This window comes from Neolamprologus multifasciatus, chromosome 6 (assembly GCF_963576455.1).
Source record: "Neolamprologus multifasciatus chromosome 6, fNeoMul1.2, whole genome shotgun sequence".
Classification (NCBI taxonomy): domain Eukaryota; kingdom Metazoa; phylum Chordata; class Actinopteri; order Cichliformes; family Cichlidae; genus Neolamprologus; species Neolamprologus multifasciatus.
This window is the reverse complement of record NC_140444.1, coordinates 7823861-7840516: the sequence shown is the minus strand read 5'-3', so window position 1 is coordinate 7840516 and position 16656 is coordinate 7823861. Positions and strand designations below refer to the sequence as shown.

The 16656-nt window shown below is 40.3% G+C and overlaps 1 long non-coding RNA gene across 1 annotated transcript; it reads left to right on the top strand.

Annotated features, from left to right (window-relative positions):
- Nucleotides 1-15808: 15808 nt before the first annotated feature.
- On the top strand, nt 15809-16207 carry LOC146516292 (uncharacterized). Its single transcript, XR_014874613.1, has 3 exons — nt 15809-15929; nt 15995-16056; nt 16131-16207. It is a non-coding gene; the product is annotated as an uncharacterized LOC146516292 (long non-coding RNA).
- The last annotated feature ends 449 nt before the right edge of the window (nt 16208-16656 follow it).

Genomic DNA, 16656 nt, shown 5'->3' with positions numbered 1-16656 from the left:
TTTCTTAGTAAAAAAAAAGGTAAACTAATCCTGGATGGCATACTTGTTTAGTGTGTTTGGGGATGTATTTGGCAGCAAACATCTGGGTTTCATTATAAACCCATAGTGGTAACAAGCTTCTGTCTCCTCTTCTCTCCCATATTCTTGACTTACTTCATTATGCTACTGCAAAACATGGTGAATCGCTGTGGGATGTTAATTTTATTTTAAGTATTCTTGTGAACCTGATTCTCATTGTTAATATCTCATTTAGACCTTTTGGGACTGAATAAGAATCTGAGAACTTGCTCTGCTCACTGTACACATTACTGCTGTGTCTCTAATTGCATACTTCTATACTAACGCTCACTGTTTTGAGTGCGTAAGTGCATTAATACGAACAATAATGGCTACATGAAGAGTGGTTAAGTGCCGACTACTATAAACCTCTCATCACAGTGGTTGCCATCTTGGCTAAATAGGGAAAAGGGTGGAAACACAAACCTCTTAACCTCTTTTCAGGCAGCATGAGACTGTACCTGTAATCTATTGAAGTTGCACAGGTAGTCTAGCTCCTACAGGCAGGCATGTCTATGCCTGCTGACAAGAAGGTTTTCTTTGTCTCTCAGCACAGTCTCAAGAGTTGGGAGGAAATACCAGAAGATGGGCCGTTACACACAGAGAGGTGGTCAGGGCCATAGAAAGGCCTCAGCCCGCCAGCAGGACGCTCTTTTGTCTGAGAAGGAAGAGGAGCACTGCCAATGGCCTACAAAACGCTCTCCAAAACTACTCATGTGCATGTTTCTGACCAAACAATTACAGACTTCAGCAAATATAACATACAACAACCTTTTTACTTTTATTATATGTCCTACAACGTCACAATGATGCCATAGCATTTCGCACAACCACACTGCATGAATCTATGTTAACAACTGTATAAATAAAATTGAAAAATTGAACAAGTTGATCAAGTTTTTCTGCTGCAATCATATAGACAAAGATAATAAAATTCAAGATTTTAGTATGTAATGCAAAGGTCAGACATCAGAGTGAACCTTATGACCCAGGTTTACATGCACAATGAGACCTTGGGCAGCACTATTCCTACACTTCAGTAGTAGCGACAGTGCCAAAGCATTCTTCTTTAAGAGAATGGAAGAGAGATGCATGTTGGGAAATGACGAGGAGCAGGGCCATTGGAAGTCCCAGGCTTTTCTAAGCCCACGTCAGCCAAGTGGAAGCTAAATTGGCTAGTCTTTTAGCATCAATTCATATGTAAATTAGGTTGTTACTTGAGGAGTGGGGGAGTGGGGGTGTGTGAATGATTGCTGATTTCTAACTACCAACTGCCTCTTTGTTAGTGTGTGGGGGTGGGGAGCTGCTAAAAGCTGTGAACTTCCTTTCCTGTTGAGGTCAATGAAATTGTCCTCTTGCGGGGTTTACTAGGCTGCTGCTCAGCAAACCTGTGAAACCCACAGTATAACCCTAACCCTGCAGTATATTGCAAGTAAACCTGACAAGTTTGGGATCAAGTTTTGGGTGGCTAACTGCCAACTGCCTCTTTGTTAGTGTGTGGGGGTGGGGAGCTGCTAAAAGCTGTGAACTTCCTTTCCTGTTGAGGTCAATGAAATTGTCCTCTTGCGGGGTTTACTAGGCTGCTGCTCAGCAAACCTGTGAGACCCACAGTATAACCCTAACCCTGCAGTATATAGCAAGTAAACCTGACAAGTTTGGGATCAAGTTTTGGGTGGCTAACTGCCAACTGCCTCTTTGTTAGTGTGTGGGGGTGGGGAGCTGCTAAAAGCTGTGAACTTCCTTTCCTGTTGAGGTCAATGAAATTGTCCTCTTGCGGGGTTTACTAGGCTGCTGCTCAGCAAACCTGTGAAACCCACAGTATAACCCTAACCCTGCAGTATATAGCAAGTAAACCTGACAAGTTTGGGATCAAGTTTTGGGTGGCTTGCGACCTAAAATCCAAGTACATTTGCAATGTCTTCCCATATCTTGGCAAGGGAGGTACATTTGCAAGAGAGTTGGCTCACTCTCATATGGCTGGGAAGAAGGCAAGAAAAGAACAGTTGCTTTGGACACAACCCTCCACACCTTTTTTGTTTGTTGTTTTTTTTGTACTGTTTTTATCAATAAATCTCAGCAACAAAGGAAATACACCCATGTGTGTTGATTTCTCCCTAAGATGGCAAACAGAAACACAAGTTTCCTTGTGGGTTAGGGTTAGGCTAACCCTAACCCTAGGGTTAGGCTAACCCTAACCCCTAACCCTAACGGCTCAGCACCACCTTATTTACATAACAAAAGCAGCAGTTCACAGTTCAGTCCAGGATATTAGCTAAAAGATTACCAGCCATTTGGCTGGTTGGTGGGTTTTAAACGTAGAAAAGCCAAATGGCTGCTCTCTGGGAGTTCCTGTGCTAGAAGACATAGAGAAGGTGCAAAAAAGTGAGGTACGCAATTTTTGGACAGTCCTCTCCAGCTAGCATCGGCACAGCACACGGCTTTCCTGTGAGAAAGGACCGTAACGAAGAACCAGTTTATTTATTGTTGTGTTTTCTTATTCTACTGTGGACTTTCATGTTGTACTTTTATGTTTTGTCGTACGTTGTCTGATGGTGTGTTATTTTTGTCATTTATTGTTTGTGTTTGACTGAATGCTGAATTCTTGGGTAATCTTTGTTAAATTCAAAATATATGTCAGCGTATGTAAACAAATGAAGTAGAAAAAACACAAGAACAAAATTAAAAAGTGTCTTATGCAGGTGAACTGGCCATCTGCACTGCTACAACAGTTCCAGTACACCATGGCTTACTAAAACACTGTCTCTACAATGTGCTGTTGTTTTATACATTCTCTCCTGAACGGTGAAGACAAATGGAGTATTTCCCTCCAGTTGTATACCAGCAACACGTTCTCACTCCCAAACCGTAACATTTTACGCTAGGTGACAAATCGTCAACATATTACGTTTTCGGCTACCCACCACGTTCCTAAATGACGACCTCGGAAAAATGAGGAAAAATGAGAACCGTGTGGACTCAATCTACACATGTTCGCTCTTTTTCTTCAAATCGCTTAGAAACACGCTATTTAACGTCATTAAAGTCATGGTTAAGGTCAGGAAAAAGGTTAGGTTTAGGGCTGGAATACAGGGCTGGAACGTCTATTACCGCGGGAGCGTCATTGCACTGGATTTCGCCCATAACCCGCCGCGTACCATAAGAACGCCGAAGGTCTCCTTTCGCGTTCCTCAGGAACGCCGCGGGACGTGACAAAACGTCGGCATGTTACGCCTCGGGAGTGAGAACGGGCTGTGTATACAGTATGGTGCCTCTGATTCAGAGCCCGAGGCTGTGCTTGCCCCACTATAATGGGCAACACTATGGAAAAGAATAAGAAAGTGTTGACACAGTTTACACACACCCTGGTATTCTTAACTGCCAGTGTCATAGTATTTTCTTTGTTCCTCATGCCTTAACTTTATATCACACATAGAAGTGTGGGATAAGCATTTCAGTTCATTCCTTTCCACCCAATATGCCTCTTAGTCTTTTGTAACTGAAATACCATTTATATCTCACCATGACTAATCTGCTGGTCTATTTCCACGTACGAAACTGAAGAGGCTGCGTTTTCTCTAACTTTCTAATCTCCGGCCCCTCTCTTGCCATTCTATTTCCCATAAGATCAACAGGCTAATATTAGGAGAAGGATAATCCTTCTGTCTCTGTTCAGATGGGTGCCCTTTTGTCATCACTAAATTTGAGCTAATTCACTTGCTGTGGTGTCTCTCTTCCTGTACAGGACCTTAGAAAGATCGCCCTTTATATGTCTGCTACGCCCACCTTTTAGTTTATCGCTCTCCCTCTTTCTCTCTCACTTTCTTTTCTCTGGCATTCCCCTATCACATGCTCCGATGATCTGTGCCCATTTAAAACAGCTCATGGATGAAGAAGGAATACAAATATTCCACACCCAGTTCCTCCCTACTTTGCAACTTTCCTTGCAGTCAGTCTTGTTGTCACTCGCCCTGACTTATCACACGCTCTGCTGATCCATAGTGTAGGACCAAACGGACAGATGTGATAATGTTGCAAGCTGCTGAGGTGCATAATGTGAGCTATCCAGGTGAGCTCAGGCCATAAATGAGCAAATCAGGATGCAGACAGAGTGAGGAAGCAGCTCTTCCTGAGCCGGTGTTTGTGCCACACCATTGATAACCTTGTGACTCTTGTGTGTGTGGGTGCATGTGTGTGTCTGATATGGATGGACAGAGCACATGGATGGTGATGCATGTGTGACTGCTTTGAGTGACAACTCTGTTTCCCTGCATTATGTATAAGGGTGGTTGATGGTCTACTCTGTGATTGATAGGGACACCAAAGGGATGATAAGAGAGTCTGATGGTGGTGTTCTAACAACATTAAGCACAGACAAGCTCTCTGTCCATTTCATCTTTTCCCACATGTGCTTCTCCTTTCTCAGAAAATCGCTTCTTTTCCGCCTAATAAATTTCATTTTATCTCAGCTTCTCTCTGCTTTCCTTTCTGTGCAGATCTGCACAAATTCAATGTTTTTACACAGGCTACGCATGTTTCCTACGACACCATGAAATGAACAAAACAAAATTATCTGAGAGTAATCTGAACTAATACAGAAAGTGAAATTGATTTAGAGCAACAGAAGGCAAATGCAAGCAGAAAATAAAGGTGAGAAGGCAAAATATGGAGATGTGACTATGAGGGTTACTACTTTAATTGCGTAACGACGAGTGAGAACCCTGGGAGACAAGAATGAACCAGGACAGAATGAGATGGAGAGATAGAGACATGTGGGTGGATAAGAGAAAAGACAATAGTAACTGCATTAGAAGCCCTGCAGCCCTAGGCACTGGCAATATTGCATTTCCTGCTGAGAAAAACAACATGAAAACAGGCCCACAAAGGAGAGGGGATTCACTGCTGTGCGTGATATGGAGCTGCTATTCACCGTTAACACATCAAGACGAGCATGCAGCCAAGCAAACACCCACGACTATACAACCACACACTTGCACGTGCAGAAACTTCCAGAAGTTAAAAAAACAAAAAATGGAAACTGAATCTATAGCTATGCTAACAGCTCTCACAGGGTTTACTGGTCATTTTAAAGAAGTACAATATGATATAATAATAATAATAATAATAATAATAATAATAATAATAATAATAATATAATGATTTTTAAAGCTGAGAATAATCTGTCTGTCATCAGTTTTGGAGGTAATACACTGAAATCATGCCAGTCTAGGATCCCATTATTTAATCTTCTTAGTCTCTGGGAAAGAGGTCTGAGGGCTTCCGGTATTTCCAGAAACTGCACAGAAAGCAGACAGGGAATATCTAGTTTAAGATTTCCTGTTCCGTCCTCTCGTGATCGATTACAAAGCCAAAAATCACTAATTACAAGTTATATTTGTGCATTTCAATTGCTTTTTTGCCCTTTAGATTGTTTTTTGCCAGTGACTGACCATACTAAGCTTCTCGTATAAAAAAATCTTTCCCCTTTGCCACACATTCTGCATTTTAGATGCCTTTATGATTTATACTGACTGAAGTATCAATGACATGCAATCTTTTTTTTTTGTTTTGGTTTTGTAGTTATTTTCCCTTAACTTAGCAGAGGATGAAGATAAAAACAACACCAGAAAGGAAAGGGGAGTGACAGGAGTATAATATGCAACACGGGCCCTCTGCCAGAGACTAAAGTGCAGAAATTTCTGTTATTGAAAGTGCCCTAAACATCAGACATCAACTCAAGGAGATCAGTCTCATAACTATTTTGTAAAATGACTCCCCATGAAAATTTCATCCATCTATTATTAGTTGATGTACAGTTTTTTTTTTGTACATCATCTAATAATAAATGCCTGCATTAAATATTTGGTCAGTCCAGAAGCATAAGTATTTCATAGCATAAGTGAAACATTTGAAGCCGTAATGGGCAGATTATCTGCTTTTTCAAAAAAAAAAAAAAAAAAAAATCAATGGCAATTCATCCAACTGTCGTTGCACTTCACCACTAGAGGTCAAATAGTCAATCACACCATGAAAGATGAACCATGTTGCTTTCATGGTAAGAAGAATGCAAGAATCCCACCTTCAAGTACTTATGATGTAGAAATAGAAAACTAAGTAGGAGTAAGACAATGCTGTATATTTATCTTACTTTATATACTTTTATATGCGCGCATGTGTGAGTGTGGGTGTAGTGTCGAATGCTGACCTTTAACTACTGATTACACTCATGGGCTTGCATGAGCTGTCTTTGGTCATGGGGGAAGACTGCTTTCATCAGTCACAGTCTGAGTGTGTGCATGCCTGTGTATACACACTTCACATGCATTCTTTTATATTACACTTAATGATAAAAATAATTTCAAATGTACGTTACATTGATTCATTATGCACAAGAGTTTGAGCATGTAACTACGGAGAGGTCCTCTGAATGTGTATCTCTAGTACATTGTGCAATGTGAAGGCACATCCAGAGATGCAGCTGACTGCATGTAAACTACAGCACAGCTGCATTAAATTCTATCCAAGCACATCTGTCTGGGAGACTTCAGAGATTGTCTTTTCAAACCGCACAAAGCACAAAGGAATAGCTCTCATTGGATTTCTCTGATTTGTATGTGTGCAGTGATTTCTATACTATTCTGTACTCAGTGTTGGGAAGGTTACTTTTAAAATGTATTCCATTACAGAATACAGAATACATGTCCCAAAATGTATTCTGTAACGTATTCCGTTACGTTACTCAATGAGAGTAACGTATTCTGAATACTTTGGATTACTTAATATATTATCATGCTGTTTACAACTACATGAATGTACTATTGCTGTGATTTATTACTGTTACTGAAGGTCCGCGGCTCCGAACCGTAGTAAAGGGACCTCTGGCTAATACGGTGGGTTCTGTGTCGGGCTCGTAGCTGAAAACTAGCTTTACTTTGTTGTCTGGGTCAACTTTGCTAGCGAGAGACAGAGAGAGGCGTTGAAAGGCTGCTCCAACGGAACTTATTGTTTTTGGAGGAAAACACGAACACGGTATACAGTCGAGTCTTACTTACAACTGGGCTCGTCAGGCACTCTTCTTGGCTGCAGTGGTTATTATTATATTTACATGCTTCCAGCTCCTGTTTTTGCTCGATGACAGCTCGTACTTTGCCTTTTTCTCCCTCCCTCGCTCACAGACACATAACGTGTATGGCAGTCCATTCTCACTGCAGCACCCGACTACACTGCCCATGATGCTACATTCTTTAGAGCTATACCTGTAGCATTCTGCCTATTAGCTTAGCACAACAACAACAAAAAGGCCTCTCTCACCCAGGAAACACGCAGAGAGAGAGCGTCACCCTGTAACCATGGCAACCGTAACGCTGCCACCTGGAACAACAGAACGTAGCTGTCAAACAAAACCCAAACAGGCCTGACCCGCGACAATATGAAACAGGGAAGTACCGCCATGTAATCCATTTATTTCAACAAAGTAACTGTATTCTAAATACCACCTTTTTAAACGGTAACTGTAACGGAATACAGTTACTCATATTTTGTATTTTAAATACGTAACGGCGGTACATGTATTCCGTTACTCCCCAACACTGTCTGTACTCTACATTCCAGTTTAAATATAGTTGCATTATATAATATTAAAAATTACAAGTCACTGTGACAGCTGGAGCATAAATAAAAGAGACAAATCTAAAACAGATATGTTATTGCCCAGTAGGATCTCAGAAGAGCAGCATACATGATAAGCTGAGAATGTCTGCTAACATACACCATGCACAGCTGCAGCAGTGGGTATTTTCCCACCTTACAACTCAAACAAATCCAATATATTTGCATGGATTTGAGAGGAGTGTTAATCAGTGCAAGTGCAAGTTACTTTACAAGGGTATGCAACTTTTGACTTTCACACCTCATTTTACAACATGTGCTCTGTGTTGGCATATAAATACAAGCCCACAGTAATTTCAGGACGGTCCAACTCTCTCCCACTCACATTTCTGCAGAGCATTTATAAAAATGTTATTATTATTATTATTATTATTATGCTGCCCACAGCTACTACCATGATATGAGATCAAGCAGGCAGAGAAGCAAATCATCACTTCCATCAGAACCAGTAATAAGCCTGAAAGGGTGGGGCTTCTCAGGGTTCAAGATTTGCTCCCTGTACTGTTGCTGGGAGACCTATCTTATAAAAAGCTGCGTATAAGAACACATGAGAGCTGAGATGAAGGTGTTCTAGGGTGTGTAAAGCTAAAAGTCGAGTTGTATTTACCCGGAGGTGCAATTAAAAGGTTTTGTAGGGTAATTTCTTAATATAATCCAGAAGCTAAAACATGCTTCTCTGGGCTCTAAATATGCAAATATGTATACTTATGTATGTATATATAATATGTATCTACAGCTCTTTATTCTGCAGCTGCAGGTAAATCAAGCATATGGTCATTTTTTTTCCAAAAAAAGAAAAAACCCTCAAGGATAATTTTCCTGGACAATTAAATAAATACTGTACACCTAATCACTGAATTTAGTCTCCGATAAAAAGAGGCATAATTACCCCTAACACCTCATTTTAATGGAGGTAATGAAAATCTCAATTGAATGAATTGTAAACCATATTTTAGAAACAAAGAAACAAACCTGCAGATGCAGTTTTGGTCTCCCCTCCACTTCGGGTAAGTTCTCTGCCTAATCTATCTGCTGTTAAATGAGATGAGGGTAGTGGGTGAAGGCAATGGCTCAGCTTTTTATCTATAGTACACCAATAACACCAGTGGAGGTCCAAATTCCCATGAATGCCCTGTTTTAATGAAGTGTGCCACAATGTGCGAGTGTGAAAATGCTGTGAATATGTGAGCAGTCTGCTAATTGATATCCCCAGCAGATCTAAGTCATGAAGCTGCATTGTTATTGTCATTGTCATTGTCTGCAGGTTAAGGACAAATGCATGCCAAGAAGGAAAACCTAATCCAAGGCAGAAAGGCAACACAGTGGGGAAAAGACACAGAGGGAGAACAGGCAGAAAAACTGGGGGAACTAATGAACTCTAATACAGACAGTAACTGAAACTAAGACTAAAAAAAGTAATGAAATAAGTAAAAAATGTAAAAAAAAATAATAAGGAAAGCAAGAATCAAATAGAAAATATTTGATGACAAACAGAATTTAAAAGTCCAAAAACTTTAAAAATCTGGATCTAAGACCCAGGACCATGACAGTTATATTTTTCCAGTTACCAAAAATCTTACTGTTGTGATCACTTTTACCTCAAGCTTTACAGACTTTTTGCTTAGGAAAAGAGCTGTTTGCACCTCTATTAAGATTAGCCACAGAAATGATCCCTGCACCATCTAACCTATGGCATTTCATTAGCATCTGAATACTTCTAACACCTACTTATGTTTCTACCATTTTCTTTGTTCTATTTTTATGTTAAACAGACACTTCAGCCTCTTAAAAGTCCTCTTTACTCATAACAGTTTTCCACCTCATGACCTGATCATTAAACAGATTTATTCTTAACTTTAGCAAAAATTTATTAGAAAACTTTTCTTCAAATTTTGTCACTGGTAGACACTCGTTGTTCTAGACAGCTTTATCAATATAAGATTCAAATCTTTTGTTTTTGTATTTTAAACACATTTCAGAGAAGCAAATAATTTACAGGGTCTAGAAAGGTGTGCTGTAGGTGCTAGTTGCCTGGTTTATAATGAAAACTGACAAAAGAACAGTGGTTCAAATGGACTGGGCAAGAACTAGTGAGGAGGAGAGTGAAGTCCATGTGGCTAATCATTACCTCCCTAGAACCACCTTATCACTCCATATAAAAATATGCATTGATTAGTGCTTTTAAGTGATACAACTAGGAGTTTCTGAAACTCACACAAACACCAGCAACGTTTTTATTTTAAATGTATGTGAATGACAGAAGCATGTTTATTGTCTTTTTACTCTCCTCACCTACTGTTTATGGGATCCTGAAGCAAAAAACAGCAACGATGCAAAACTCTCCCAATGAGAAGCTATCCATCTGGTTTCACACTGCTGAGTGAAGAGTGGGAACAACACCGCAATGGAGGTGTTAATGTTCCATGCCACTCTCAGAGTTTCTCCATGGGAAGAAGGGATGAGAGGCACAGCCTGAAAGTACTTTATGTACCACAACAGAGTCTTTAGTGTGACCAGCTGAAACTGATTCAATTCTAGATAGACTATCAGAGGATTACACTCCATAGTCTGTAAGCCTTCGATAACAGTAAAAGATACCAAATCACACTAAAATACTGCTTTTAATAAAATAAAATATGATAAGACCATGGACGTCCTTTTGCACTATTTCCTTTCAACAAAACACTCAATAGATCATTAGGCAACACGTACTCTATTGTATTCTTTTTTCCATTTGTTCAATTGTATTTTGGCCTCACCTTCTTGGCCTTTCTGTGGCAGTACGTAAAAAAAGTAAAACATACATAAAATTAAGAAACAAACAAAAAACTAGCAGGATATGATTGCAGACAAGCTCCTCGGGGTATGCTGAAAGATAGACGCAATCTGAGTAAAGCTGATGTAAACAGGGCATGGTGAAGGATGGTGGAAACAACAATATATCACAAAGTTTCTGCATGAAAAAACTTAGTTAACTATGGAATCCTATGAAAAAGTATCTGTGAGATTAACAGCTTTAATCTTGTCAGAATCGAGGCATCATCACCCCCCGTTGGGTGGACAGTTGATCCACCACTTTGGTTATTGATAATGAATAACGATTAATGAATGGAGTGCTAAAAAATGTTGTAATGTTTTTCCTCTGTTGAATCCTACTGATTCTGGTGGTCCTCTTGCGCTCTCCTCCAGCATAACTGTGGCAATACAATTAGCAACCTGGGAGACATTTCCTTCACCTCTGGAAAATATCTGTGCCCAAGATAACTTTTCCCACATTCTCTCCTTCCCGTTAATTTGACAGCATCGAAACATGTTGCCCTTATGTGTGAATGAGAACCCCGGTCACTTTCCTTGCAAGTCACCATGGCAATCTTATGAGGTTGAACTTAGTATCCTGATTCAATTTCAACACTATCCAAATCGGATATGCACGTGGCCATGCACAAGAATACACCTACACCTGTCTCCCTTATCAGATCAACTCAGTTTCTAATCTCCACTAAGATAGAGATAGAGATAGAGATAGATATAGAGATAGATATAGAGATAGAGTAGAGAGATATGATTTAATTCAATTCAATTTTATTTATATAGTGCCAAATCACAACAAAAGTCGCCTCAAGGGGCTTCATAGATACAGAGAAAAACCCAACAATCATATGACCCCCTATGAGCAGCACTTTGGCAACAGTGGTAAGGAAAAACTCCCTTTTAACAGGAAGAAACCTCCGGCAGAACCAGGCTCAGGGAGGGGCGGGGCCATCTGCTGCGACCGGTGAGACTGCAGCATGCTGAGATAGTTTACTCCCTTTGGTTCAAGTAAGAGACAGCTGCCTCGGTAGAATGTGCAGAAGGCAGGTACAGGACATCTACTCACTACCTCGCAGTGATTTCTGTGGACAGTTACTTATGGGCACAACTGGACATTACATGAACTCTGTACTAGAAAGCTGGAATGTTAAAACCTGAGTAAAAACACCTTATATTTTAGGGGGTTTTGGAGCACAACATATAATGCAAGTACAAAAGGAGTTTCAACCCTGGTTTACAAAGCAAGGTCGGAACGCAAAATGAAAGTCACAGAAAAAAACAGGGAAAAAGTCACATTGGGCGGGTCCATAACGGTCTGTGATGCCTTTGAGTTATTTTCAGTGCTCTGTATCAGAAAATGTGTGGGGAAAAAAGAAAAGTGAAGAGACAAGAGCAGAATATTGAAAGCTGAAAGTTAACCTTTATGGCAGCTGATAGCTGTTGCAGCTAATCCCTGTCACAAATATATCAAGTCTTTTGAACATGTGGTGAATGTCATGGATTTCTAACATAAAAGTGATTCATGTGTCAAAATGTATTTAAGTGATTCCATCTGTTCACAATTCCACATTACATTAAAAATAACGATTAAATGTTACACAAGGGTGCATAAGCGTGCCACTGTGCATCTCATTAATCTCATTTAAATTTTACTTTTGATAGGCTTTACATGTCTTTTGTACATGACATGCTTACTTAGTGAACTTCATCTTCGACAGCATATACTTTGCATATAAGGTGTACGTCCAGAGAGAGTTTGAATGTAGTATCCACCTGGAAATTCTTATTTACACATACAGTTACTCAAAAATAAAATCCAGAAAAAGAGAAAACAAAATCACATACTTGCAATCATGGTAAAACTTGTCTGACGTTCAAAGGTTTGCTTCCGACATTTGCAGTATATTAAAACTGGAAAGACAGTAGGATTAACTCACACACAGACAAAATAACCACTAATAATGCTACCACAGCATTGACTGCATGAGTATAAGCAATTCAAGGTCAGTAATTAAATTACTAGTTAAATATAACATTTGTCTGGGCATTTGCTGCAAAAGGGAATCATTGGAAAAACTGGTGAGTTTATTTAAATTGGTGAAAAAAACTCTGCCATCAAATTGAGCTGGGAAACAGCAGGTCAAGGGTTTATATATATTTTTCTAAAGCTTTGAACAGTATCAGCAGCACAGTGGTTTCAATCATGGGAGAAAAAAGGAATAAATATAGAATTAACAGCTCCTATGTTGGCTGACAAGCCAAATAGAAAATTTAAACTGTCGGTCAGAAAGGTGACCAACAATGTAATGGTCTCTCTAACTGAATTCCCCTGTAGAGTTTAGGCAACCTGCCAGATGTTACAAGCACTTTATAAGCCTGACCAATAGAGGCTTGGGGCTAGAGTTCAGTGGACAGTAGCCACTTTATGTAACCAGTACATAACAGTCATACTGGAAGTTGTAAAACTGAATCTGGAAGATTGTTTGGTCTTATGAAACAAAACTAGGGTGGCTACTGAGATAGCTGCTGGGGCCTCAGCTGGACCACAATTGTGCCGGTAGTACTGTTCCCCAAACCAACTGCTCCACTCATCCCCTGCTGTTCAGAAGGCACATGTTCAACCTTTTCATGTACAGTCATCACTAGTGATAACCACTGGGTTGTTGCCTATGACCTAGTAGTTTTCAGCAGCAGTTTTCAATCTAAGAGCCCATAATCTCCAAGCCCAAAGGCAGTGTGTCAGTTGAGGACTGAGAGCAGAAGTTCTGCTGTTATGTCATGAGGAGACCTAAGGAAGAGCATTTGGCACACAGGGCTTGAACTGTAGAACACCGAACATGGAAATTAAAGTAGAAGGATTGTTGTTTTAAACCTCTATGTACATCTAGCATGAATGACAGAGGTACAAGTACAAGTGGATATAAAGATACTTCTACTGAGTGATCTAAAAAAAGCAGCTGATGTGAAGCCAGTCCAGAAGTGCATGAGAAGTTGGTCTTGAATGGGGATGTCAGTCAACTTGAAATCAGGTAAGATAAGGTTTCAGTTTTTTAAATTGCCATTACCAGCACTTCTTGCCCAGACCTCGTATAGATAGGTCGCCAATTCATTTAAACCTCCTGCAGAGGGCATGCAAGCTGAGACTTATTAAGCATAAGAGTGAACTAATACATACAGACAATGCTAGTTGGCTCAGCGAAAAGTCTCTGTCCTTGAATGGATCAGGAAAAGCCAAGCGTAACTTTATAAAACATCCGTGGAGAAACAATACATTGTAGTCCACAGATGCATTCTGTTCAGTCTGATAGAACAATTTTTGTATAAACTTCCCAAATTCATGTGGGCAAAACTTGTAACTGCCGCCAACAGCACTTATACTGAACATCTGGAGTGAAACCTTTTAAAAATTCAATTTCAAGCTCCTGATTTTTAATAAAGTTGCTAAATCTCCAGTTGATTGAAAAAAGAACATATTTTCTTAATTTTGAAATTATTTTATGTATTTATAAAACAAAGGGGTCCAAATACTTATACATACTTGTATATAAGCATTCCTCTTTCTGGACTGTACAGCTTCATTCTTGCCTTCTTGCAGTTTTATCAGTAACAGGTTTGCTGAAAACCACCAAGCAACCCAAGAGGTGAGAACATAAAAATATTTTTTTATATACCCATCTGCCAGACAAACAGTACTGTGGAGACATACTTTGATTAAGAGACAGATATTTCTGGATACAGACAAGCATGCAGAGAAAGAATGGAGGGGCTTCAAAGGCTGTGTCTGTGATATGGTGCCTCTGTGAGCTGAGAACCACCACTCACATCCAGCATGCATTACAGGGGTGATTTTAGATTGTAATCACTGGGGATAAACTGAGGCACAAATACACCCCATCACGACCAGCATGACAATGACCTCTACACATACATGCTCGTGAGAGCAAGGGTGGGCATCAGCGTGTGAATGTGAATGTATGAAAGAAACCAAAAGGGTGTGATGAAACTGAAAGTAGAAATAAAGAAAGAGCGAGTGAGCTACACATGGACATTCACAGTGGAAGGAGTCCAGAGAGCTCACAGGGTTTATAAGGCAGCAGATGGGCGATTTCAACACCATTAAGGATGGAAGAAGCAATTACCGAGCCAAAAATCTTCACATATAAATGCATGCTCGCGTGGGTGTTTGTGCTGTTACCCACATGTGTAAATATGTGAGTAAAAGCCGTGTTTTCACCCCTTTCTTTGCTTTTATCTTCAACCTCCTAGGACCTGGCGTCCGCATATGTGGACATCACATATTGGGTTGTCTAGATCAAAATACTAAATCTTGCGCTGCAAGGGCCTGATATCCACTTACGAGGACATTATACTGCCACTGTTCTATAAAAATTTTAAACGAATGTCATCATATGTGGATCTAATTTTTCTCAGAAACAAAAATCAAAAAAAAAAAAAAAAAAAAAAAAAAACCAACATCAGGTAATTCTTTGTTTTTACATTCATCAGGTCCCAATCAGCCCAAATAGCAAAGAGAAATTGAAATTATGCCAACATGTCAAAATACATGTTGGGGTCTTAGGAGGTTAAGAGTAGTTTCAAAAGCTTACACTGACAAGTGACATTCTCTTAAACAAACAAAACTAAACTAAAATTGCTCCAATGAAGGTAGTAAAGAAGAAGCTTACTTGTTAGCAAACATGGATGTAAACAATATACATTTTTTCTTTTTCAAGGTCTGTAGGAAAATCATTTAATGAGCTTGATTTAGAGCTACACATTTGATGCTAATACGAAATTCTTAAATAAACCTTTAATTTTGTTTTTACAGTCGTTACTGTCAGCAATAGAGGTGCAACGGATCACGGTTGATCCGCAATCCGAACCGATCCCACTCCACGGTTCGGTACACACGTGATCCGAAGATTCGAAAAAGAAAAAATAAGTATGTGTATGATGCGCGTGGTCAGTCTGTCAAGCGGTAGTTATGGTCAGCGCTAGCGGTCCAAGTAGCGGAGTAGAGGAGTTTGCGGCATTTAAGCAGCCCTTTGCTGCCCAATCCGACCGGGCTAAAGCTATTACAAAAGCTAGTGGGGTGTTTAGCTACAGACGGGAGGCCGTATTCCGTTGTGCAAAACAAGGGGTTTAAACTGTGATGAACGTGCTTGATCCACGCTATGATATCTCGTTGCGCGTCCACTTCAGTGTGACAAGATCGTTCCGATTGTGGCAGGATGAACTCCAGGTTCAACCCACTTTCGGCCTGGCGCATTAGTATATAGTGGCCATTTGAGCATTCCTGGATCGCTTACCTGTGATCTCCTTTTTGGTCACCTGACTTCCCTTGGGGTTGCAGAGATCATTTGCGGGTTACCCTTCTGAAGCTTCCATCGCGGCTGGTAGGTGTTTACTCATTGTAGTGTGTAATTTACCTTACTTGGTGGTAAACAGATGTTGTTTTTAGGTCGTAGCTGTAGAAGCCTCCTATGAGCCACTCTGCTCATGTTTCATGACGCGGTTTACTCGGTACGTAATTCACTTTTGTTACGATCTCTGCCTTTTATTGTTCTTTTATAGTAAATACTTCTTATGCTTTGGAGGAAGTGTGGGCCTTAGTTTTACGCAACGCTACGCTAAGTGAAGTGCTGCTGCTTTGCCTTTACTGTCTGTTCCTGTTGCGAGGTTTCTTTCCTACTGCTGCCAGCCTTTAAAGTGGATGTTGGCGTGGACAACGGCCATATGCAGGCTACGCATTGATTGGAAGATCAACTTATAGTCGGGCCGACGGCAAGTTGGAGCAATACGGCGATTCCGTCTGCCCCATATTTTAAAGTTTTATTTAGGCTGTATGTTTGTTCTTTTTCCGTCGTTTGATTTCTAGTTTGGGTTTTTTGTTACGCCGCTAGTGGGAGGCCCCCCTCTAGCTGCGGATCACCAGTGTGTGATCACACAAGCATGTATGAGCAGGAGATGTTTAAAGTTATGGCTGAACTGTCCCGGGCATTTTCTGTTGCTCTAACTACAAATGGGTGGACCTCCAGGGCAACGGAAAGCCATATAACCGTGACCGCTCGTTATATCACAGCGTGTGGTAGATACAAAGCCCTGTACTGCTCTATAGATTAC